We start from the raw sequence: 24,477 nt of genomic DNA, 5'->3' as shown, positions 1-24,477 counted from the left end.
AAAGAGGGTGCAAATGCTGATGCAGAATGTTGTCAGAGGACGTACTGTATGTGGCAGACACTACTCAAGCCATTGATTTTAGGAATTTATTTTAGGAAATCTAACTTCTCCAAAGAGGACTTAACCATTGCCTGTACAGATGTGTCTAGGCTCCATTCAGGTGTGCCTGCAGCTGGCAGCTCCACAGAGGCTTCAAAGAGGGGTGCCTGAAATGTTTTGAGCATCCTCAGTATCTATTATTGATCCCACCAACAAGAACCTCACGCCCCCTTGGTATAAGCAGACTATAACAAAGAGAAAACTCACATACACCTGGTTTTCCATTTAAGTAAAATGAGCAGTAAGGCCCTGAACTTTGGGTTAATCCAACAGCCAAAGACAGGCTCCTACACCATTAAAAGCAGCAGCACCCCAGCAAAGGGACAATCCCCTGCAAAAAGGATCTCGATAGGAAAAGGAGAAAAAATGTAGGAGAAAGAATAAAGACAGAAGAAGGGAATAATTTTCCTTCTTCTTAACTAACTTGGAGGACGTGGTTTAAATTTTGACCATTCTAATTTTAAATAATGCAACTGAAACAGAATCACCCCACACGACCATACTTAAACATACACACTTATCCCTTTTCCTTTTTCTGATCAGTCTTTGAGATCTGAGTAACTCAACCCACTGAGAACTGAATATGTCAGTAGACACCTTTCACAACCACTGTATGATGAGTCAGTCACTCAATATTTTGTCAGGGGTATATCCTCCACAGTAGGCTGTGGGCATGGAGGATGGACACAAGCAGTTTACCTGTCCAAAAGAACACAAACAGCAGGGCATCTCCTCCAGTCTGAGGGATTCTTTAACCTTTTGATAAGGGACTATTACATAACCCTCAATCAGATTTATTTTACCTAAACCCAAGTATCTCATGCCATTTGAGATGCCCTTGTGTATCTGGACAGCTGTAATCAGTCTTCTAGATGTGACACATAAACTACATGAAATCTGTGCCCTTCTCCAGGAGCTGAAGGTTAGGTTGGGCAAGGCAGGGCATCTGAAATGTCACCAGACCATATATTTAGGCTAATGATTGATGTGGAATACAGGTAACTCAAAACCTGTCCTAAGCAAGATTCTTCTCCACGAGCAATGCTGACTTTCCTCATACTTCAGGAATCCTCTTTCATTTGGAAGCATGCCTATGAAGTTTTCCTGAGATTTCTATTCTGCCCTTTCTTAGGCCATTCCCACCCATTTTGACCCATGATTACTCTCTGTAAGCTGAAGAGTCATGAGTGGAAAACTGCAGATACCTCTCTTGCAGGTTTGATTTTTAGTGAGCTAAAGCATACCATGGAGAAGGCCATCCCTCTCTCTCTCTCGACTAAAACAGCTCTGTTGGTAAAATCTTTTAGTTTGGCTTCTGAATTAAGAAAATTAAACTGTGTGGATGAGTCAAAATGTTGGAGTTTATTAGTCTAAATTGAGAGTGCTGTGTGCATGAGAAATTATCTCCTTTTTTAGTCCAGAATTATGCCCAGAGTATTTTTAAGGTATGTATATCTAGAAAAAAATATCATGTGAGATTGAATTTCTGCTTTTCTTCACAGGGACTCCAATGAGAACCTCCACTTTTTAAGAATCAACAGTTCCCAGCTGGTTAATGGGACTGAGTGAATGTTGCACAGCCTGTGTTGATGGGCATAATTAATTGTGGAGGGTCAGCTCGAGTATATCCTGCAACTGGGTAAAGGTGGCACTAATGCAAATTGGTCAGCTGGGAATAAACATCATTAATTCCATATGACATGGCAGATAAACAGCCTATGGAGAGGTATGCATTTACAAACCATTGAAAGACCAACTTGTGTAGGGTTTATCCTGAGATAGCAACAAAGGTAATCAATTTGGATTTAAAGATGTTTGCAGAGATATGATGGACCAATTGAGATGAATGGTTAAGCCATGTACCTGATAGCCTGCACTGTCAGACAGTCAGGCAGCAGTAACTGGCATTGTAAAGAGCAAAGTTTGTGCTGTGCTCTTGGCTGTCAGTGAAATTTCTGCTCCACAGAGAACAACAGGGTTTCAGAAAAGCAATGTTGTCAGGTGGGATTAATAGTTAACTCCCCCACCATTTAATTAACAGGGAAAATTCCCTTATTCGCCTATTCCCAGAGGTGATTGTATGCGAAGGTACTGTACAATTTCTAGGAAAGCTGATTTATCTGCAACTGTCCTGTTCACCCCTTCATCTACCCTGAGCCTCCAGTTCAGATGTAAGACAGGCTGCTTCCTTGGCAAGAATCAGTGAGAGCAATTGGATACGTCACTGGACTCTCAGATCAGTAGGTACCCACCATATTTTCAAGTTCCCAAAGGAATCCTCAACATTTTCATGCAAAATTTATATTTTCCCTAATGCAAATTTTAGTTCTGCAAAACTAGCACATCCTAGTAGGAAATTTCCCTACCATCTGTAAATATAAAGGCAAATTTGGAAAAAGGCAAATTAGGCTTAGGCTCTCTCCCTCTGACTTATGTCTTTTTTCTCTGCACCCATACAACCTCTGCAACACAGGCATTGAGTAATGGCTGAAATTATTAAGTACAAATTAATTAATAAAAATAATAGTTTCCCATGAGTAATAAGAGCTCTATGGCAGTATGCTCATAATAATGTAATTACTAGTGGGGTGTCTGCTTAAATTGAGATCAACCAGTGGCACTTTTCGCACAGCTACATTTCTTTCATTAGTATATTTTTCTTTGCATACAAAGTGAACCTGCTTTTTGGAGTCCTAACAAATATTTAAAACACAAATCTTTTATAACTTAAAGACTAGATAACAATCACCTGATAACTAAGCATAATCTGCAACTAAAAACTCACATACAGTTGAGAAAAACCTTCATACAACCAAAGCTCAGATGCCATGAGCTGATGTGACTTTACATACATTTTGCAAAGCAGCTGCTCACTGTCCTTTGTAACGCCTCAACAGAAGCATTCTAATGCATAATTGTGAGCTCTAGACCTTCACATTCTTTGGCCCTTTCCTTTCCAGCACAGCTCTGCATTAAATCGCCATAGGTCTGAACGTGGCTTCTTTGTAGCCTGAATATACTGAGAAGGTAGCACTTGTTAGCACAAGCAGTTTCAATTTGGATTCTTTTGTTAACTGGTTGTTTTCAAACCAGATTACATGAGGCATAAGAAATCAGTCTCTGTGATAAAAGATCATTGGCTCAGCTGTTTGTAAATGGAGGCACTTTCACTAACTGTGTCGTGACCAGAGAAGTCACTGGGTGTGCAGCTCTGAAATCCCTGTTATCCTGAGAACATGCTCCCATCTGAGAACATGCCTGGCACTTTCCTTTGGTACTAACATGGCAATATAAAGGAAACTAGCAAATATTTCACTGGGGAGGGGAACAATTAATCAAGCTGACTCTATATGGTCTGGAAATTACTTGTTCTTTCTCTATCCTGAGTACTGATGATTAAGAAAAGACAAATGGTGTTTCGCTCGCCATAGGAAAATATTGCAGTGCTGGATAAGACAGCAAATACAGATATTCAGCTGGGTCTCCTCATCCCCCTCATCATACTAAGAATGAAAGAAGAAGGAGTTCTTTTCTGAAACCTCATATTCTTGCCTAGGTTTTAAATCAAGAGTATACATAAGAAATTGTGTTTACACAACTCTGATTTGGAAAAAGACTACATTTACCTTTTTTCTTTATTTTCCAGAGGGCTTTTCTTGCTTTTCTTATTTTTTTAAATTTAACTCCACTAAAGGAGCTGAGAATTGATTTCTAAAAGCTTTCAAGGAGAAAGGAAGGAGGAAGTCTTACTAGTCATGTCCAAGGCTGTTCTGTTTCCTGCACAAAGAGGAAGTCTGAAATATTCTGAATTCCAATAAATAGATAAAATAAAAATATCACCTCAGCTGACTAGAGGCACAAAAAAATGAGATTCATCTTCCCTAACTCTGCCTGTGGTATGAGTTTCCATCTAAGTTGAGTGTCCAGGCTCTCTTTATGGGCAGTTTAGGGAGTGCCACACAGAAGTACCCTAGATTCTGCTGACAACTCTCCACTGATTGTAAATGCAGCCCAGGTGGCTAGCTCAGATATTGATTACTGCACTGCAGACAATCACTTTAAGCAGATAAATCCCTCCCTGGAAGCCCACACTCTCCTCCAAGGGTCTGTGCTTCTGGGAAAGGGGGGGATGGTTAAGAACTGACCCAACAAACTTCCTTCATTTTGTAGGACTTCAAGTATTTGCTCCTGTGGAGCATATGACATTGAGAGGCAACTGAGAGATGGCTATTTGTGACTTTTTCGAAGTGCTTTGCAAAACTGCTGACCACATTTTGGATCTGAATGTCTAGGGAAGATGGGAATTGGGGAAGAGAGAGGAGGTGGGGTTTGGGAATGGGGTGCACAGCTGCCTGGGTTGAACAATCATATAATCAGAGTACTGTAAGCTGGAAGGGACCCACAAGTTTCAAAGCCCAACTCCTGGAGCTTCAGGGCTGGATTATGTTCGAAAGAAGAGAATAGAAAACATTTGGCAGGAGATGGCAGCTGAAAAGGAGAAATAGACTTTGAAACAGGATGATAGGTAAACCCAAAGGGAGGGGCTGTCAAGTGAAGAACAGGAGAATTTGCTGTCTACTGAGAAACTGGAATCCATGACTCCTTGCTTGAGGCTCTTCTCACTGGAAAAATGAATGAATGAATGAATGAATGAATAAGTGAATAAATAAATAAATAAATAAAAGTGCAGGTTTATTCTTGCTTCAATCATAACTGAAGCACCTAAGCAGAACTATGTAGTACTGGAGAAGTAACTCCTGGAGATACACAGCATTCAGCTGCTGGGGCCAGACTGCACTTCCCAGTGTGTGTGGTGTATCAATGTCTGTTAATTCCCATTTTCACTCACCAGGAATCTGTGAAACTCATGTACATCCCCACTGATCCCCCCTTTCCCTCCTCTTCCATTGCCACTCCTGGGATCTATTTTCTTGGGTCTGTTTAATTCAAAACAAGAAACTAAAGTTGTGCCTCAAATTAACGATTACAAACGCCAGCAGCAATCACTGTGGCTGTTCTCCTTCCAAAATCAAGGAGAGTTTGCCATCTAGAGGGGAAATAAGACAGAATTCTGATCTGCGGTGGGAGCAGCTTTCGATTTGAGTACAGGCAGTTCAGTGTTACAAACTGGGCAGCAGGACAACGACAGGCTCATACCACATAAGGAAGAGAGTGAGTTGTTTCTTTCTGAGTCTGGCACAAAAAGTCATTTTCTTATCTAAATTGTGCAAGCTGAAACAGACAGTTTAATTAAGCTCAGCAGATCGATGGCATTCACATTTAGCAGAGGAAAGACCTTGCCAGAGACTTTTTTTTGAGCTGGTCTTCTCCACTAGGCATGGAGACACAGCTGGGTTCATAACCAGCAGTGGGTAAATTTTTTTTTCCAGTGCAACTGGAGGTTGGCCACAAATTTCTGCAGAACCCCAGAGCTTCATCCCATGAGGGTGGAAATCTTCCATTTTTATACCCACATTACACAAAAAATTACTTCTCTCCAGTTCAAAGTTTTCCCCTGTGTATTTTCTCCATGATAGATGTCAACTTGTGTTCTCATGGTTTCTTTTATTCTCCTGGGAAAACCATGAGGGTTTTCCCCTTTTCCTTTATTTTCTTTTCCCATTTGGTGTTTCTTGACTGCATTAGGATGCTCTGTTCTTGCAAGCCCTGAGCTATGGTTCCATCCATACAGTGGCTCTGCATTTTACTTCACTTGAAAATATTCCTATTTCCTCAGGGAGGAAGGACTAGTGGTCCCCCAAGGCTCCCTTCCACCAGCCATTTCTGAAATCCTCTGGAGCACAGACAGAGCTAGGAGCAGTCCCTGCTCCATACAACACACCATGAAGTATCATGAATCACTGCTAAATGGGGCTCGTGGGACTGTGACTTGGGGAGGGTGGTTCAGTCAGGCCGCAAAGCACTGACAAACACTGAGCTGTTGAATAAATATCCCTTTTGTAAACTACCTGCAAGTGATTAAGAACCACGACAAAGGCAAAACACAAGGCAGAGACCTCCAAGCATTTCATGATTTTGAACGCTTATTGGAGTCCATGTCAGGCACTTGGTTACTGGTGTGCTGGAGATGCAGGTGTGCCCACCAGCAGAAAACCAGGTCTGCCTGCAGGTTTCATATGCTTTTCTATTTCCTCTACTTTTCTTCTGGTGATTTTGTCAACTTGGCTTTGCTTTCCCAATGTCCTGGCACTGGGTTCTCAATATGTCCATGGGCTACTGCAGACGTTACTGTCATGATCTGTGCAGTACTAATGAAACCATCTGTTGGGTCAGCCTGTCACTTTACATGCCATTCCAGGCTCTGATTCCATGAGATCCCAGAGGCAAAGCAGTCACAGCCCTCACAGCAGTGCCCTCATGTGATTTTAGGAGGTGGCTAAGCTACAGAAAAAGTCCTTTTTCTGGATGAGACGCTAAGCTGCTGCTGTGAACGCTTGTGACCTTTGAAGTTCACAGGCTGCTTTCTCTAACAAAAAAAAAGCTTAAGTTAGAGGTCCTGTTTCTGGGTGGAGAAATGTAAATTTTGCCTCTGTTTGCCCTTCACTTTTAAATAGCACAGTAAACTGATTTCTGAAGTGCATTCAAGGCCTCCTCTAGCTTATAAAAAGTGTCCAGGGACAACTAAATGAGATAACAATATAGATATTTAGATCTTTTCCACCCACTCCTTTTGGGCTGAGGTGCATGAGTGAATTCAGGCAGTTAATCAAGCTACTGATTGTCAGCTAAGCCACGGTAATGGTTGGTGCCTGACCATGCATGTGTCCTTAGCATAATGCAGCTGCAAAGTAAATTTTTGCCAGCTTAGCTCCTAATGAAAATGAAATCCACTGCAGAGGCAGTTTAAACTAACACACTTCTCAGTGGGTCAGGCTTAAGGCATGCACATGGCTAGTTAGCAGGTTTCATATGATGGGCATTATCAGTAACTCAATTATTCCTTATCATGTGCTCAGACCAGGGAAATTGACCATTTGGAATAGTGATGCAAGAAAGGATTGGACTGGCTGAAACTGCTCTGCATAAAGGGCTCACACAACTTGAATTGTTTCTATGCATAACCTTAACTAGAGATGCGGAAAATTGATTGGAAGACTTTTAAATTGAGATTGATTTTGTCCCTAAAAATGCACAGACATTCAAACAGAAATTTCGAGGGTGGTGTAGAAAGTTTGGGGTGAGATTCTTTCACCCGTGTGACACAAAGAGTCTAACTAGATGCCAAAGTGAACTAAGTGAACTCTTCTTGACATCAAAACCTATAAAACTATGAATCCTTGTGGTTCAGTAAGGTATAATTCACTGTCTATAGCAACACTCCATTCCCATCCCCCTGGCATCTTGCCCACTGAGGCTACACATCTGTAGTAAAGCTGTGTGCCAGGGGTCTAGGACAAATGAATGAGAAAAACTAACTGCTTAACAGAACAAAGCTAAAACACATCGGCTTCCACTCCCTGATGCACTGGTATGTGGAGTATTAAAGGCATTTGAACCACAATCCCTGTTCAAATCAGCTCATGCATCCACTCTGGACAACAGAGCAGCATTTCAATTTTTTGCTGCTCTGGTGATTTGCTTGAAAGCAACATGTCGAGACTCCCTAAAACCAAATTCAAGTGATATTATGTCTATCCCATCCAACCTGGCTTTGAAGAATTCCCCGTGTTCAGTCCAAGGTTTCTGCACTGGAAATGCCTATGTAAGAAGCAGCTATTATTTGTCATGAAAATACATTATAGAAAAGATCATTTTCAAAAATTTGCACTAGCAGATTGAGAGAAAAAATATTCCTTGGTCTTGGATTTAAAGCATTTTTCTATTGTTATTAATATTAAACTTTACTAGGACTATGAACTGAGCTCAACTTCTGAGCCTCAGCTGGTATTTTGCAATTTTACCCTTCAGCCTAGTTTTTTTTTAATTGAAACTTCTAGAATATACACTTTCTGTTCAGCTTTTGCAACTTCCTGCATGAATGAAATATCCCCTAACCCTGACCAGAAAACCCTTCCACATCTCTTTCAGAAATTCGCTTCAGCAAATGTAACATCCTTACCAGAAGGAAACACAAGCTATAAAACATGCTGCAGCCTTCCTTTCTGTCTGGCTTGCTTCAGACTTCATTCATAAAAAAAAGAGAGAGAGAGAGAGAGAACAAGAAAAAGTGACAGTTGATTCAGAAAGTTGTACAATGTAAACACTCGTCCACAGATGATGCATTGAGGGTTGGTGTTGCATATCTTTGGGGACAACATATGCCTGTCTTCCACACTTGTCAAATCCTAACGGCCATTGTTATCAGCCCACAAAAGCTTACAAATTCCTACCTGTCAGTGAAATTCTTAGAAAATGAGAAACCATAACAGACTGAGAAAAAATAACTGTGATCCTTCCTATTCTGCTACTGCCTGGGTCCTTAGCCTTTTCTCATAAGCACAACCCTTACTCAGCAGAGCCATCCTATTGATACTCTCAAGACTTCTCAGTCTTTTCAAAAGATGCAGATACCTGCATCACTTTTTTATTTATAAATAAATTGAGAACATTCCTTATGTGACAGAACTATTAATTCTAATTATTATTAGTAGTATTATTATTGTTTTCACTTTGCAAACAGAGAAACAAGAGAATGTTAGCCTTCCTTTTCAGCCTTGATCTGGACCAGGATTTATGTTAAGGTTTGCTAAACACACAGGCAGGACAAGGATAACATTTTTCCACTCTTCTGGGACAGCAGAAATGTCACTTTCTCCTGAATTTTAAGGCTTTGTGAGACCTTGCCCACAGCACACTCCAGGCAGAAGCAGTACTCTTCCCACCTTGCTAGGTCTCATTAGGGGGATGGAGGTACAGACAGTCACCATAGCTTCTCCTCCTCTCTGGACCTCTCCTTCCATCCCAGCTGAACCTCCATGTTTGTGCGATTGGAGATCCAGCCTCCCCAAAAAATTCTTCTTGGCCCCTGCCTCAGTTTCTTTCTAGCAAGGAATCGGATTTACACTGCATCAGGTCTCTGGAAGCAAGTGAGCCTCCAGCCCATGGGCGCTGCTGGTGACTCTCCAGAAGCTTTCTCCCAGAAGCTGCTCCCCGGCTATATCCGTCCCCAGCGCGGGTGGCCCGGCAGCTTGGAATAGAAAGGCATGCCTGGCACCGGGGACACGAGCAGGAGCTGCGGCCGCCCCCAGAGCTGCTGCAAAGGGTTCCCACAGCCTCAGAGCTGGCTCTGAATGGGCTTCGTGTCAGCAGGCGGCAGGAATGCGGGGAATGTTCAACTGCAGGGCAGTCCACTTTGGGGGATTAAGGCATATGACTCCCAGACAAGAGCAATAGCCATAGCTGCCCTGAAGGCCAAACCCCCCAGAGAGCACTTTCTTCTCCCCCAAGAGGTGGTCTGAAAGTGCCTGCTACTCTGGCCCACAGGAGGAAGCAGGATCTGTGTGTCTGATGCTTAGAGCTTCCTACTTTTCTTTGAGAAAAACAAGAGCATGACCAGTATCTGATAGATTATCTTTCCTGTGGCAGAAGATGGGTTTAGGAGATGGGTAAAGATGGGGAGGTATTTCTTCAATGACTTCCGTTTCCCACTGCGTGTAAAGGTTACTTCCCTCCAGGTTACTTCCCTCCAGGTTACTTCCCTCCACCACCTCGCTGGATCCTGTCACACACTTCCCACTTTCACTGAAAAGCAGAAACCGCCTTTCTGAATGAAACCACTTCTTTCTTTGCTGTGTTTGGGCAGCCAGGATCCCCTCCGTGCTGCATGTCCTGCTGCATCTCAGTTCAGCCCTGAAATTCCTGCACTTCTGTTGGTGGCTATTGTGGCAGAAGACCTCGGAGCTCTTTGTGCATTTTGCTACTGAAAGTGGGCTTTATGCATTTCACTGCATGGCAAAACAGGTTCACTTGTCAATGCCATGCTGTATGTAGTTTCCAAGTCACACAGTGAAAAGATAGAACCATCTCTCATTTTTCTTGATAAATCCCACAGGCCCTCAATTGTGCCTGAGGTCACATAACTGAAGCACACGCTGAGAAGTCTCCTTCTTGCCTCCAGGAGCTCAAGGAACACCAGAGCCAACTGCAAGAACTCCCTTCCTCGCACACCACCTGGCATTACTGCCACAGGCCGGGAGGAGTCCCTGTCTCACCTGATATAGCTCCACACTCACTAAGGGTGACATTGTTTCTCAGTACATTGGGCCAGCAATAAGTAATGGCACAGGTTTTAGAAGTTCTTACATGGTCCAGAGATGACCTGCAAAGTATTTGGAGGTGGAGGGATGATGGAATATTTGTCTTTCCCTCTTACTTTAGAGATAGGTTTGAAGAGCATTTACAAAAAAAAAAAACCACTGATCCATATGTTCCCAGTTGCCGTTTGAGAACTACACCTGCACTGCCAGTGGGATAAGCAGACGACAGAAATGAGGAGATCTCTCTAACTCTGCTGTATCTGACTCAGGGAGAGAAGGCATCATGACACACTAAAGGCCTGATTCTGCTCATTGTCACACTGCCCCACATCCAACAGCTGCAAAGGAATCCTTCTCTGTTTATCCTCATGCAAATAAAAGCAAGTCTCCAAATAGTTTGTGCAGATTTGCAGTTACAAACATTTGCTTGTGGGATAAATAAATGATTATCATTAAAGCTATACACCAAAGACAGCAGGTTTTACATTCCTTCTTTCTCCCCAAGAGCTCAGTGTCCACAGCAGAATACCATCTGGAGTAAGAACATGGAAGTTTGGCATAGTTGGCCTTATCTTTGCTGTGCAGGACTGGAAAGCTTCATGTTTGTAAGCTAACACCCAGATCTTATTCTTTCTCGAGAATATACAACCATGCAGTTTGCCAGATAAGCTACTGCTTTTGCAGGTGATAATATGTGCACAAAGTATGACAATGCACATTCAGATCTTCAGTTCCATTCACAGATTATTAAAATACTGTGAAGTGTAGGAATGGCTGAGCCATTCTCTGGCTCCTCCAGAATGGTTCAGCACTATGGAGCTGAGGCAGGTAGGAGCTTTTGGCTGAAAGAGCTATCTTAACCTGGAGCTTAAGGCTCGCTTTAAAGCACCATAAACCAGCACTGCAACCAGAAGAAGTAGTCCTGTTGTTTCTCCACACAATGTATTTCTGCAATTAATTCACCATGCCTTGGGGCCAGTGTCTGTGGCTTTACAATAAATCAGATCAGTCAAAATTATTTTTAGTTGCCGTTTCCTGGGTAGTTTTAAACCAGGTGACTGCCAAAACCCTGTTACCTGCAGAACTGAGAAAAACCTACTCTTGGTGATGGCTACAGGAAGGGCAGGCAAAGGCAGAGCTGCTTGTTTGAGTGGCAGTGGTGGCTGCTGCTGGCTTACAGAGAGCCTGTAAGCCCAGCACTTGACTCCTGGGCACTTTCTGCTTGGTAGTGTGCACTTTGACCCCAGAACAGCTCAGCCCAGCACTGGGGCCACCTCACTGAGGCAAAGAGGCTGGGTCTGTCAGCAGTGTGCTGACTGTGTCCTGACAGACACGCTCCCAGCCTGACAGACACACACCCTGAGCAGAGCCACTTGCTGCTCGCCCACACTTGCTTTCTGTTGACAGAGCATTTTCTCAGATCTTCACAACAACGTTTTGAGAAGTTAATATACATATTAGGAAATAACTGCTCTTTATTGGCACTGAATAAACCTCTTTGCCTGGCTGTGACTCGGGAATGTAACATGTCATTTACAAAGCTGTCCCAAGAGAGCTGAGACAGATTACAAAAATATGGCTTGTATTCAGTTCATTTAAGTGAGTAAGATGACAGCGCAAGGATTATGCATTGAATTTACATGCTGAATGGTCACACTTAGAAACCTGACAAATTGCTTTGGAAAAATTAAATAGTATTACCTTAGAGCAGAGACAGTGCCAAGTGCTCTCCCCAGGAAAAACAGAAGAGTAGAAGGGAAATTGCAAACACCATGATAACCTTACCTGCTTCAAATGAGTAGCACAGTTTTAAGAATGGTGGTTTACAGGTATACAAGGTGCAGTCCCACTGCAGCAAGTGAGCCAGATCCCAGCTTTGAGATATTCAGAGTAAACAGGCAAATAAATTCCTATTTAAGTTTTATCCACCAATCTGAATTTGGCTTAATAAGAATAGGCATCTGGTTACACAATTTTTCCTGTCCGTTCAAAACTAAACCTCATGTGATAGCTGGCATTTTTGATTCAGCCCTTGCACATTTAAAACAATGCCCCACGTGTTGCCTCATGCAGCTGAAATACTCTCTTACACACTCACTGCACAATCCATGCTGGGCCTGCAGTAATTCAATCTACACCCTCTCTTAGTATGAAATACGCGATGTGATGTTATCAGCCTGGAATAACACCAGTGACATTGTGTATCTAATCTCCACACATTTCTGGTCAGAAAACAAAACCTAAGAATGTGCCCATCCCCAACAGGAAAACAAGCAAGGAATGCATGGAGACAGAGTACTCAGAGCCTCCATTCTGATGATTGTTTCCAAGAAAAATCATTACAAGTTAAAAGCAAACGTTTACCACTGAGTCAGATGCTTGACTTTGCTAAGTTTTAGTCACAGGCCTTTGTTATTTTTTTACAAAAAGACCAACTTTGATCTCATTCACAATGGTTTGTACTCATGTAACTTCCTGCCTTGGTTTGAATTACTCCAGTCTAGATGGAAATGAGAACAAGGTCAGGATAAGGGAAAAGACTGATAGTTCAAACAAAGGGCTACTAAAATGACAGAAAATTATGTCAAGGATCTCCCCTGCTTTTGTTAACGTAGGTTAATAGAAGGGCTAAAAGGCTTCCCCATCTTGCCCAGCCAGCGCTGGAAGATCCCAGTGCCTCCATGGTTCAGCTCAGATATCTCTCTCCTGTTGTGTAGAGAAAACCAAACAAATGAAAGTGAAGGTCTTCATTTGCGAGGCACCCTCAAGAGCTGACATGACTGACAGTGCTTACAGAAAGGTGCCAACTCACGATTCACAGGGCAGGTGTGATGAGGAATGCAGAGGGAGGTTGGAGCTTGCTGGGGCAACAGCTCCCTCTAATGATAGCTGGAAGTCTCAGAGAAGGAGAGATCCTTGCTGAAGTGTTAGAAGTCTGTCAGGAAGATCCAAAGGAAGAGAGTCTCCTCCTGGTAATCTGGCTCCCAGATGGAGCTGGCATCTCCATTTACTGGTCAGTCTTTACTGACAAGCAGCAATAAACAGTATTTTGACAGGAGGAACAGATTAGAGGTTGACCTGCTGAGGCGCACACATGCACTGTCTTTATTTACTATGGCCCTGGCAGCTCTGGCTGACTTTTTTCATTTGTTATTGGAAACAAACCCTTTATCAACACAGAGCAAACTAACCATGTGTAGGTACTTGTATACCTGTGCAAGGCTGCCTGTGTAATGGAAGGAAAGTCAAGTTCTCCTGTGGTTGCACAGGATGGCCACAACTTAGGTCAGAGAGGGTCATTTCTGGCCAGGCTGTGCTGGTGTTTGACCCAGCTGCCTAAACCATTCCAGCTTTTTATTTCTCCCATTAATCTCTGGCTGTTTGGGGCAACACTTGCAGATCTGATCTCATATCTAGAGAAATCAGCTAGAGTTTTCCTGGTGGTCTCAGGGAGACTGGAGCTGATAGTAGCTCTTGATTCACATAGCTGTAGAGAAAGGCCCACAGAACTCTATCACTTGCACAGAAATTTCAGTGATTTCTAATTTTTGCCTCTCTTGTACCTTTGGGTTGATTACAAGACTCATTTTTCTAGAAGAGTTTTGAATTCTTTCCCTCTGGAGCTATCAACTTCCTCAATAGCACCAGTCATCTATGCTAGTAAGGGCTGCATGGTGGGCAGCAATCATTTAGAAGATCTGGAATCAGCCCACACACCTATGCGGTTCTGTTAAGATTCCTAAGTCAAGAAAATTTTCCCCTAAAATTGTGTCCTCGGTCAGTCAGGAAAGAGTGTCACTTTAGAGCAGCCCACAGCAACAGCACGCTTTAGTGTGATGCTGAAAGTAGCCTGAGCTTGGTTTGGACTATGCAGAGTGGTGTGCACTGCTGTAGGGTGTGTGAGGTCCTTCACTCCAAACCAAAGTGAAACACAAATGCTGCAGCTCTGATCTGGCAGAGCACCACATCCACTCCCACCCTTTGGGTGCAGGGAGTCCACACTCCATGTGTGGTGGAGACCATCCTCTCCTCCCAGCTAGACTTGTCCTTCAAACTGTCCAAAATAATGCAATATCCCACCTGCTCTGTTTCCTGAGCAACTGCTGCCTGATTTAAAGATTTAAGAAATCAAAACTTGTTTAAAAATAGTCACATGAAGCCCCCATGCCTGCTACCTTGGACCAAATCCAACTAATAGATTTGGTTGAGAGGAGGGCATAAAGCTGTGTCATGGAGGTTTAGGTTGGAATTCAGGAAAAGATTCTTCACCCAGAGAGTGGGTGGCCTGCAGAACAGGCTCACCAGGGAAGTGATCACAGCATCAAACCTGACAGAGCTCAAGAAACATTTGGATAACTCTATCAGGCATATGGTGTAATTTTATAAAGGGCCAGAAGTGGGACTTGGATCATCCTTATGGGTCCCTTCCAACTCAGGATATTTTATGATTCTAACAGGATTTTGAGAAAACAGGCATTTAAGTAAAATTATTAATTTGCCTAGGGAGGCATTAATTGAAGAGGGGGAATATTTGCTTGTAAGAAGTGTAGAAACTTCTGATTCGTATTTAAGGACCCCTTTTTAATTTACTGTGTGTGAAAGGTTATTTTCTATCTTTGCAAAAATACACTTAACAAAAGAACACACAGATAATCTTTCTAATACACTTATCAGTCTGAAACCAAAAATCTGAAGGAGGTCATTGGCCTGATTTTCTAAAATTTAGTGCTAAGAAACTGCAGTGCATGATGTCCTGTCCATGCATAAACAGGATGCCCATATATTCCAGCTAGTTGCTGAAATCGGCATTTAAGTGCTATAGCAGCTAAATGCCAATTTGATTCACCAGGTTTCCAACATCACATCTCCTCCTGGGGCTTGCCTCTGGAATCTGGGATGTGGGCATCAGCCTTATATATAGTACTGCCTCTTTCTACAGACCACAAAGGAGGGAAAGGGGTTTCAATAAATTGTGCAACAGAACCTTGAATATGCAAGGTCGGGCTATGTGATTAGAGTCCTTTCTGCTTTTAAAATTGATGGATCCCAGCAATGTGATCCCATCACTTGTGCAGTACACCTAATTGATTGCACGTTTGCCTTGCACACCATTCAGGAAATTAGACACAGCTGCCATGAGCATCACTGCAAAGAAGACTCCTGCAGGGAAGGCAGTAGAGTCAACATCTTCTGGCTGTCCCTAACAAATGGCACAACTCTCAGCAGGCACTTCCACAGAGGCAAGAGGAAAGTGAGAACAAACAATGAGCAGAGAATGTAAATACCAGGCAGTCAAAGTGTAAAAGGGAACTGCTTTCCACAAGCCGTGTTTTGACTGGAGTCCTGGGAGGAAAGGCAGTGTGTACCTTGAAGAAATCACATTATCACCAAGTGAAACCAAGAAAACAATCCACAACTATTACAGCTATTTTGAATCATTCATCTCAGCAATTCACCGCTCCTCTTTACAGGAGAAAATTTGTGTGGAGGTAACAGCCCTGTGAGGCTTCTCTTTGCCATTACTGATAGGATTTGCTGTTTTCCATCAAACATACAATGTATTGAACAGTTTTTTCATAAAAAAAAAAAAAGACGTGAAACTTCAGTGCACTTTGCATTCATCAGTATCACCCTTGGTATTTGAGAGCACTGAGCTCTGCACAGTGCACAAGAGTCTCCCTCCCTCTCAAGTGAAGAGAACACCAAGTGAGTTTCTTAATGCACCTGTGACCACTGAACCAAAATAACAATGTCCTGAACATAGCCTAGCACCAATATTCATTTTACAGTTCAGGAGCCGGAGAAAGTATGTTATTATCTACATATACTACAACAGTTTGAGTTTTCTGCTTTGTGTTGGGTGGCTCTCTCTGGAAACACCATCTTTCTAAACCATCCTGTGGACCAGCTCTAAGTTTAATCAACCCAAGAGATGGCCTGGGACCCTGTCAGAAATAGTTTGTGAACATCAGCTTCCTTATAGTGCTTTTCTCTATGAACAGACCCATACACTGTGCCACCTGTGGTGTACCCAGAGCCATGAGCCTAGAAGGAGATGCCACATCACCAGGGGCATCGCATCAGAACATCCCAGTCAAGGGGAGGAGAGCAGGCCTACACAGCACTGGGGATGCCAAATACTCACAAACAGGTGAGTCATGGGATTTGGAAACTCAAGGAGTCAGGTTAGACATATTCAAAATAAAGAATTTTAGGACAAGTGGCAGGAAAGATTAACCTCTTTCTGAGCTCAGAAACCAGAGGGGTCAGCACTGTTAGCTGCCTGTCTTCACTGAAGTGAGACTCCTGCCATCAGCGAGGGGTGGAGCTGGGTCCTCTGCAGTGATGAAACTCTTCACATTTATGAATGCTTTTAACAGCCTAGGCCATCAATGCCAAATCACTTGTCCAGCTTTACTGCAGACAAAATAAAATAGCTGTAGCAAGATAAGCGTATCCTGGAAGGCTGGGATTTTCCAGCAGAGAGGGCCAAGTCTCTGTTGGTGGCTCTAGTCTCTGTTAAGCTCAACTCCACAGACAGGTGCCAAATGACCATACCAGAGATTTTGGCAGTGGAACAGCAGTTGTAATAAATGACTCTCTGAAGCTTTGCATGCGCTTCACCCAAAGTGCTACAGCTTGTCCTGCCCTTCCAAAGCACTCCTGAAGTGTGAGATTCTGCTTATCAACACAATGAGCCAGCAAAAGCCCACCAGGAAAGTTCACCACCACTCTCAGGGGTGTGAAAGCAGCAGCCACCTCACCTGTAGCAAGGAGAAATCCCAACTGTCTTCCTGGTCTCCCATTGCTTCAGCTCCCAAGCCGCTAGCCCCAGGGGAAAGAACCACAGCATTTGGACGAGGCTCTGAGGGAAGAAGGTTGGCACAATAACCACAGCCACAACTGAGCACAATAGAACTATGGGTGGTTTTTTTCTTTCAGTTGCAAACTCAAAGGTTCCCAGACAGCCACCTCATCCTTTTCCAGCCTCCTGGGAAATTAGTGTTTTCAGAGAGACAACAATCCTGGTGATTCACCCCCAGGCTCAGGCTCACCAAGGGACCTTAGAGAAGCACTTTTTTTAGAGTGGTAAATACCACTCTAAGTGGTATTTGGCCTGTATTGGCTGGGCTGAAGTGTTGAAGAAACAGTCAAGCTGCTTTGCCCCACTCATTGCTGTATTGGTCTCCCCTTTAGCTGGCATCATTCAGATGTTTCCCATGCCAGCATGTTGACTAAGCCAAATGGTTTCTTACATTAGAACCTTCTGGAACTGCACTTTGTACGTCTTCAGATTCCAACAGATGTTTGGCTTGGGTGTCCTGAACTGTTCTGTCCCAAAGCCAAAAAAGATGTGCAGGTCCAAACAGAATTTTACCCCAGAGTTATTGAAATAGCCAGTTGCTGCAGAATACATGGGAAAGCAGGGAACGGAGTAGGAGTCAGACTTGTCACTATTTGACCACTTGTTGCTCACTGTACTATCTCCAACCTAAACTGAATCATGCTGAAGAGTACAAAAATAATGTGGAGCTGTACCCTTGTGTGTGTGAAGATTGCTGCCCCTTTACCAGTTGTCCCTGGTGTTTTACACCTAATAATTCATATTTAACTTTCCAAGTACACTCAACAGCTGAGTATTCATCTGGGTGCGTGGTGACACTTTTGCGTGCCTGGTGACATCTTCAGCTGTCTACCTACTCTCAGCCAGCACCCTGTGGAGGTGAGCCTCCACACAAGAACTCCCAGCGTGATTTTATTGTATTTTCTTTAATTAATCTCTGCAGGAAGCCAAAGGTCGTTCCTGTCCCTGGAAGCAGTTCATTAGCTGGCAACCCAAACTTCACAGAAAGAAGCAACATGACAGTGGTAATGAAAACAAGACAAAAACAAAAAACTGTGAACATTTTTATTGCCAATGGAGCCATCACCATCCACAGAGTATATTCAGAGCTGTCAGCAATGCCTCTCCTCATTTGGGACCCAGTCAAAACAAAGCTCCAAGTCAAATTTCTTGCCTGACCATTACATCAAAATTTAGTTTTATTCTCAGTCACGGCCTGACACTGATTACATTATGAAATTCATTAGGAAAGGGAAAATTGCAGTTATTCCCTTGATGGAGCTGAGTGGTACTATTGCAGAATAGCCAGGAGCAACCAGGGAAAACATACCCATTAGAGGCTGGTGTAATCCCACCAGGATCACAGCCAAGCAGTCACAGGACAAAAGCAGCGATGGGAGGGATGCACTGACAGAGCACAGGGTACTTTTTACAAAGGAAGATGTTTTCCAAGACCAGATCTTTTGGATCATATTGAGAAACAAATGTACATAAAAGTTCAAGGAAATGAAAAAGGAGAGACTAACTATATTCCAAAGGTTTTCCTGCTGTAGCTATGTGTTATAATAAAAGAACCTGGTGGCATATTTTATGATCATTAGTGGTTTAATTAGGAAACATGTCATTTCACATCGCCCAGTTCCCATCTCCCTGCCATTAGATGGTTCATTTCCTATCGTTCTCACAGCAAAGGTAATGATACAAATGAATACAGGCTGCTCAGAAAGTGTTAGAAGGAAGAAAGCACCAAGACCTTTTTACCACAAACAATCTCACACTTTAGCAGACACAAAAATGAAAAATAAATCAAAACATCTCAAGGGAAGCATTGTTTCATTTCCACAGAGTGGTTATGATTGAGCACAGGTAGTTTTCCCAAGGCACTTGCATTCTTTGTGGGAGTAATTTGAACAATTTCCCACGGAATGGAGCCACCATGCTAGAAAGTTCGAAGCCAAGAGCAGAGGACCCCAAAGTGGCTGCACAAAGGGGCGCAAAGCCTGCACTGGTCCTGACTGCTTTGGATAAGAGAAGAGTGTAATTCTCACAAACCACAACTGACAAGGTGCACTGGGAGATTGGAGGGAACTTGTTTCTTCTGTTAGTAACCACAGGAGTTTCTTGTGGTCAGTAATTCTGAGAACGGGAAGCTGGAGAAGATGTAGGTGCGGGAGATTCTTGCTGCCTCTGGGGTTACCCACCCAGCCAGAGCTCAACTGATTAGGAGGGTATCAGAGTTACATAATGACATTTCTGGGATGTTTCACGGTAAATATCTGGGGGGCCTCTTCAAAGTGAGGGATGGGGGTTGTGGATAGTAAAACCGCAAGAAATTGAATTAAAATGGGAGAGCTATTTAACAAATTTTTGTAATATATAACATGCAACAAACCCATATAATTGTAAAATTAAATATAGCAAGTCAGTATTTAAAAGCTATTGAATCTATTCATGTGTTTAGACTTGGAGTTCTGCTTTTAAAATGCCTAAAAATTTGTTTGTGATCCACAGTGATCCATCCATCCTAACATCACACATCTGAAACATTGACATCTATCTCTGAGTTAAGCTCTGAGAGCTCCAGAAAGAGAAATTAAAGGCCCATTAAAAGAAATAGGCATTTTAAAAAGTTTTTAGAATTATATTTTAGATGTTTTCTTCAGGATAAATCAAACTTTTCTCTGGTCTGCAGTGACTACTGAGAGTGCATAGTTACTAGCCCATGGCTAGGTAGATGTGTCGTAGATGCTTGTTTTACCCACAGAAATCACATCCCAAATGTCCTAAAATAAGTTTATTATGCCAGCATTATAATGGCAACTTTCAACACTATTGTAAAGGCAACTAGTTCAGCTTCCGACCGAAAGTCTTTTCCAGGTTTTTGTCGTTACAGGAGGCATCATCCACCTCCAAATTACTTGTGAAATGAATGCCTTGCGCAGGATGCATTCATCAAAAGCCAAAAAATTCAGGTTTTATGAGGCCAACATCTGTTGGAAGGCATTGCTACCTCTCTCACAACAGCTAGGTGGTTTTGCAGACACAGTGGTTTTCTAAAAACAACTTATCACAAAAATGACCATGAGGGATCATACTACCTGAAAACAGATCAGAGGAAAGTCAGCCTTCATACCCATTCCTGCCTCCTGACACCAAGTGGAACAATGGTTTCAGTAATATACTTTTGACTGTTTAATAAAGAATCATTTCAAAAATATCCTTATTTCCAAGTGAGAACCAGCTCCATAAAGCAGGGCTAAAAACCCTTCAGTGTGTTTTTTCCCTCTTAGGTTTTTTTATCAATAAGGAAATCCAAGCCTGCTTCTATATATCTCCCACAGCATTAAAATTGTATATGGATTTTAGATGGGAATATTCATTAAACGCAATCAACTCACAGCAGCATGGGGGAAAAACCTTCCTTCATCATCTCACTGGATGGGGGAAAAAATAACAGAAAAGCTGCTATTGTTTGGATTTTTTTTTTTTTGTGATAATACTTTGAGGGACAAAACATTTCTCCTCCCAGCTCTAAAGCTATTGAAAGGATTTTCCTGACACACTCTAAAATGATTTATTGTAGGTCAGAGGGCAATTGGAAGAAAAAAAAGATCAATCACACAGGAAGAGATAAATTTTCCCCTTGATCTTTTTTTTTTTTTTTTTTTTTTTTTTTTTTTTTTTTTTTTTTTTTTTTTTTTTTTTAGCGTGAACTGCTTGTAGGATTTTTAAACGGTTTCAGGGCTCTAATTTCTTCAGTGATCATATAGTCTCCAGTTTGTTTATGGTGAAGACATTTTTTTTTTATCAGAAGAGCAAAGTTCATGGTTCTGACCTCACAAAAGGAAAAATCTGCAGTTGTGCTGTAACAAATAGTCAGGTGAGATGTTGTGAATAAGATACATTTAGTGACTGGAAAAACTTCTCTGTGAGTGGAAAGAAAAATATAAACCAGTCTGCAGTACTCTGAAATACAGCCCAAAGGTGTTAAAGTTCCATAGATGCCCCACCAATTCATCATGAATAATGTTATCACAGCCTGGGTTGTCCCAAGGGTTGCAGTAATGATTGACCACTTTTCACGAGGAGCTGTGAAATGATTTTTTTTTTTTGCACTGCATGCAAGACAGAGAAATCATTTAAGGGCAATAGACTGAGCAAAGCTGATTACATTCAGGTACAAAATCATTGCATTCATAATGCAAATGTTTTCCTTCTATCTAATATTAACAAAAGACATTGTCCTTTCATTTCTCAGGGAATTAGTCATGCATATCCTATTGCCTGTCAAGAGAATAGTATGGCTGATTCCTCAATAACAGTATTCAGAACAAATCCTTACCTGGTAATTCATGTTTATCATTCTGGCATACTGCAAGAATGAGGAAAGAAGGGATACAACAGTTTTGTGTTCATTGAAATAACCACAACATTTGGGATTGCTTTTATTAGCCAGACATTATTTGCATAGCTGTAGTGTCTACATGTCCCAGCAGGAGCAGAAATGCAGATGAGCTCTGCAAGAGACAGAATCTCTTTCAAACTGTTCTGAAGCCAAGTTCACAGAAGATCTGTGGCACAATTCAAGTTACAGGAGCTGGTACAGGCAATGACCTACCCAGCCAGTGACAAACAGAACCAGCTACATCAGGGGGTGTGGCAGGTCCTAGCAGTCTGGCAGGTCCTAGCAGTCAGCCAGGTCTGATCTAGTCGTGCTGCTCCTGGCTATGATTCCAATTCCCATTCTCTCTCCATATTGGTGCAAAGAGCTGGTGCTGTGCTCTTCCTGACAAAGCCCAGGTCACAGGAAACAAAGATGAAGGTGTGCAAAGCAAGGTCTGAGTACTCTGATCCACAGGTAATTCTCTAGAGATGAGTGCTTGGCCAGCTTTATCACACACGCAAATCAAGAGGAATGATCTTCAGCACAAGCCTGGACCTCACCTCAAACTTGTCCCCTATATCCATAGAGAAGCCTCCTCGCTTTTGGTCTGTACAATCTCAGGCTACCCTAGCCAGGAAAAAGATCATCACTTTCATTCAGGTAACCTGATAGGAAATGCATAAACCTGGGTTATTTTAGGTATTTTATGCACCCGGTTCCCAGGTTTAGGTACAGTGCCATTAAAGTCTCTCCTATTTTTGCCTCAGGTAACGTCCAATACATACTTGTCAGCTTGAGCAGCATGAGCCATGGAATGAAATCATAACCTCACTAAAAGTACAAGCAAATCATAGAGAATTGTAATGAAAGCTGGAATTTTACCTAGAGGTTTCACTGATATTCATCCAGGAAGGGGATCCATGTCCTGTCTGGCAGAGTGGAGAGCATCCAAAGAGCCCAGAGTTCCAAAGTGGCACTTGAAATGCACGTCCTAAGAGGAGCTGTGGTGCCAAATCTAACTGCTTATAACATAGGCTTATAACCTGAGCACATCTGCAAAGTTGATCCACAGCTGATCAATAGCATCTATGTCCTATAGGGAGCAAGATAGACAGACCCCAGCACAGCAGACCCCTGACTCAGGAGGTCAGGTCTCACCCTGAATCCCATTGCCTATTTTGGGACTTCACAGGCTGCCACAGAGATCTACCGCCAGCCAGCTCAGATCCAGACCCCTACACTCTGAATACCTGAAGTTAAAAGACTTGAAACCCAGCCTTAAAAGCTTCTCTCATTTGAGTTTTGATGAGCAAAAACAGTATAGAGAATGGCAGAGTGAGAAAACAAGATCACATGAATGCTGGCTCAAAAAAATATTCCTTTCCTCCTTTCCTGCTCTACAAAAAATAAATAATTTTATATTACTAAAGGTTAGGAAAGATTGAGCCATCAATTATTACTGTTCTTCATGTTTCTGTAACAAAAATGGAGAGGCATTAGTTAGCATGGTATCATATATCTACAACTCAGTTTACAGAAACTGCTCTTAGTGTTTAATTTTTTCACGATAAGTCATAATTGTCTTCAATGAATGTTTCTTAGTCTGAGATATGGGGTTGTCTCTGCTGGAAAGTAGCTGAAAAAATAATTTATTCTCTCAGATTTTCAATAATGAAACAAATTATTCAACATAAACTAGGTAAAGACTCACCTTTTCCATTGTCTTCTGTTCTCTTCTGAAAGTTCGTTCTGTCGTAAACTAAACCTCAGTGTACACGTGGTTTAATAACTGTCCAGTCTGTCTGTTTATCAGTAGCACAGGTTTGTGACCATTTGGCCAGTCTTGCTGGTGGAATGGAGCTAATTCCTTATGTTCCTTTTTTTTTTTTTTTTTTTTTCCAGCATGTGAAGGAAAGCACCTGAGTCATTTGGTCTCCCTGAGGGCGCGGGTCACACTATCACAAGCCACCTTGGCCACCACAGTCAGCTGCATCTCCCTGTCATCTGGGTCAAACTCCTCAGCTCCCAGGATAGCTGAAACACAAATCCTGAGTACAAATATCCTTGAGCTAGAGGAAGCTAAACTAAACACACTGCAGACAAACAAGAGTGTTATATCCTAGGTAGGCTTATATTCAGCTGTGACAATGTAAAATCATCAGAGAAGTTATCTATATGGGGTTGGTTTTTGGTTTTTTCCCTCTATTATCCAGATGTGTAATTCATAATGCATTAATTGCAGGTGTAGAAAAGCAATATCAAAGTTTGCCTACATCATCAGTGATCATAATCTCCTGAATGTGGTGGTGCTGCTGCTCTTTCATTGCCTGGCTTTTAGAGTACAGTTAGTCTGCTTTGAAAACACATCTATAGTGATCCACCCATTACACTTTTTGGATGTTCTGTGAGATGGAAAATGAGAGAATTCACGAACATATTTGCACTGTTGTGTTTCCCTAGCATTACAAAATCTGCACCAGGTAGCCAATGAGGAAATCCCCTGGGTTGGTCAATGGCAAAGGAGAACAGAGAGCCTGGTTAGCCACAGTCCAAGAGGAGCCCCTGCTGCTCCAAGGAGGGATTGCAGTGAGCACTGAGAAAATGCTCCATATTTTACACCCCTCAGGAAGAGAATTTTTTTTATTATTACGAATTGAAATGTGACAGGAGAAAAGAAAAGAAGGCTCAAAAGCCGTTGGAGAATGAAAAACTAAAATGGATTCAGACTAATGTGCTTTAATTTCAGTTGGTTTTGCAATGGGTATTTTTGAAATTGGGAATCTCTAAAAAAGGTTTTGGCCAGGGGAAATTTTTTATTAGACATAATTGTGAAAACATATGTGCTCTTATGGTTTATCTTTATTCACATCCATTAGTCACCCAAAATAAATATCACTCATCAGACAGAGAAGCCAGCTGAAAGATTGGCATGG

General features: G+C 42.3%; 1 long non-coding RNA gene across 1 annotated transcript in view; it reads right to left on the bottom strand.

Moving 5' to 3' along the window:
• Positions 1–23,646, bottom strand: part of LOC136301271 (uncharacterized) — a 36,466-nt gene extending 12,820 nt beyond the window's left edge. The window contains exon 1 of the long non-coding RNA XR_010723830.1: positions 23,256–23,646. This is a non-coding gene — a long non-coding RNA (uncharacterized lncRNA). The remainder of the gene's footprint in view (positions 1–23,255) is intronic.
• Positions 23,647–24,477: the final 831 nt, after the last annotated feature.

Source organism: Chamaea fasciata, unplaced genomic scaffold, assembly GCF_029207755.1.
Source record: "Chamaea fasciata isolate MVZ Bird 193981 ecotype frontalis unplaced genomic scaffold, bChaFas1.0.hap1 SCAF_1, whole genome shotgun sequence".
Taxonomy (NCBI): Eukaryota; Metazoa; Chordata; class Aves; order Passeriformes; family Sylviidae; genus Chamaea; species Chamaea fasciata.
This window is presented reverse-complemented; position numbering and strand designations above follow the sequence as displayed.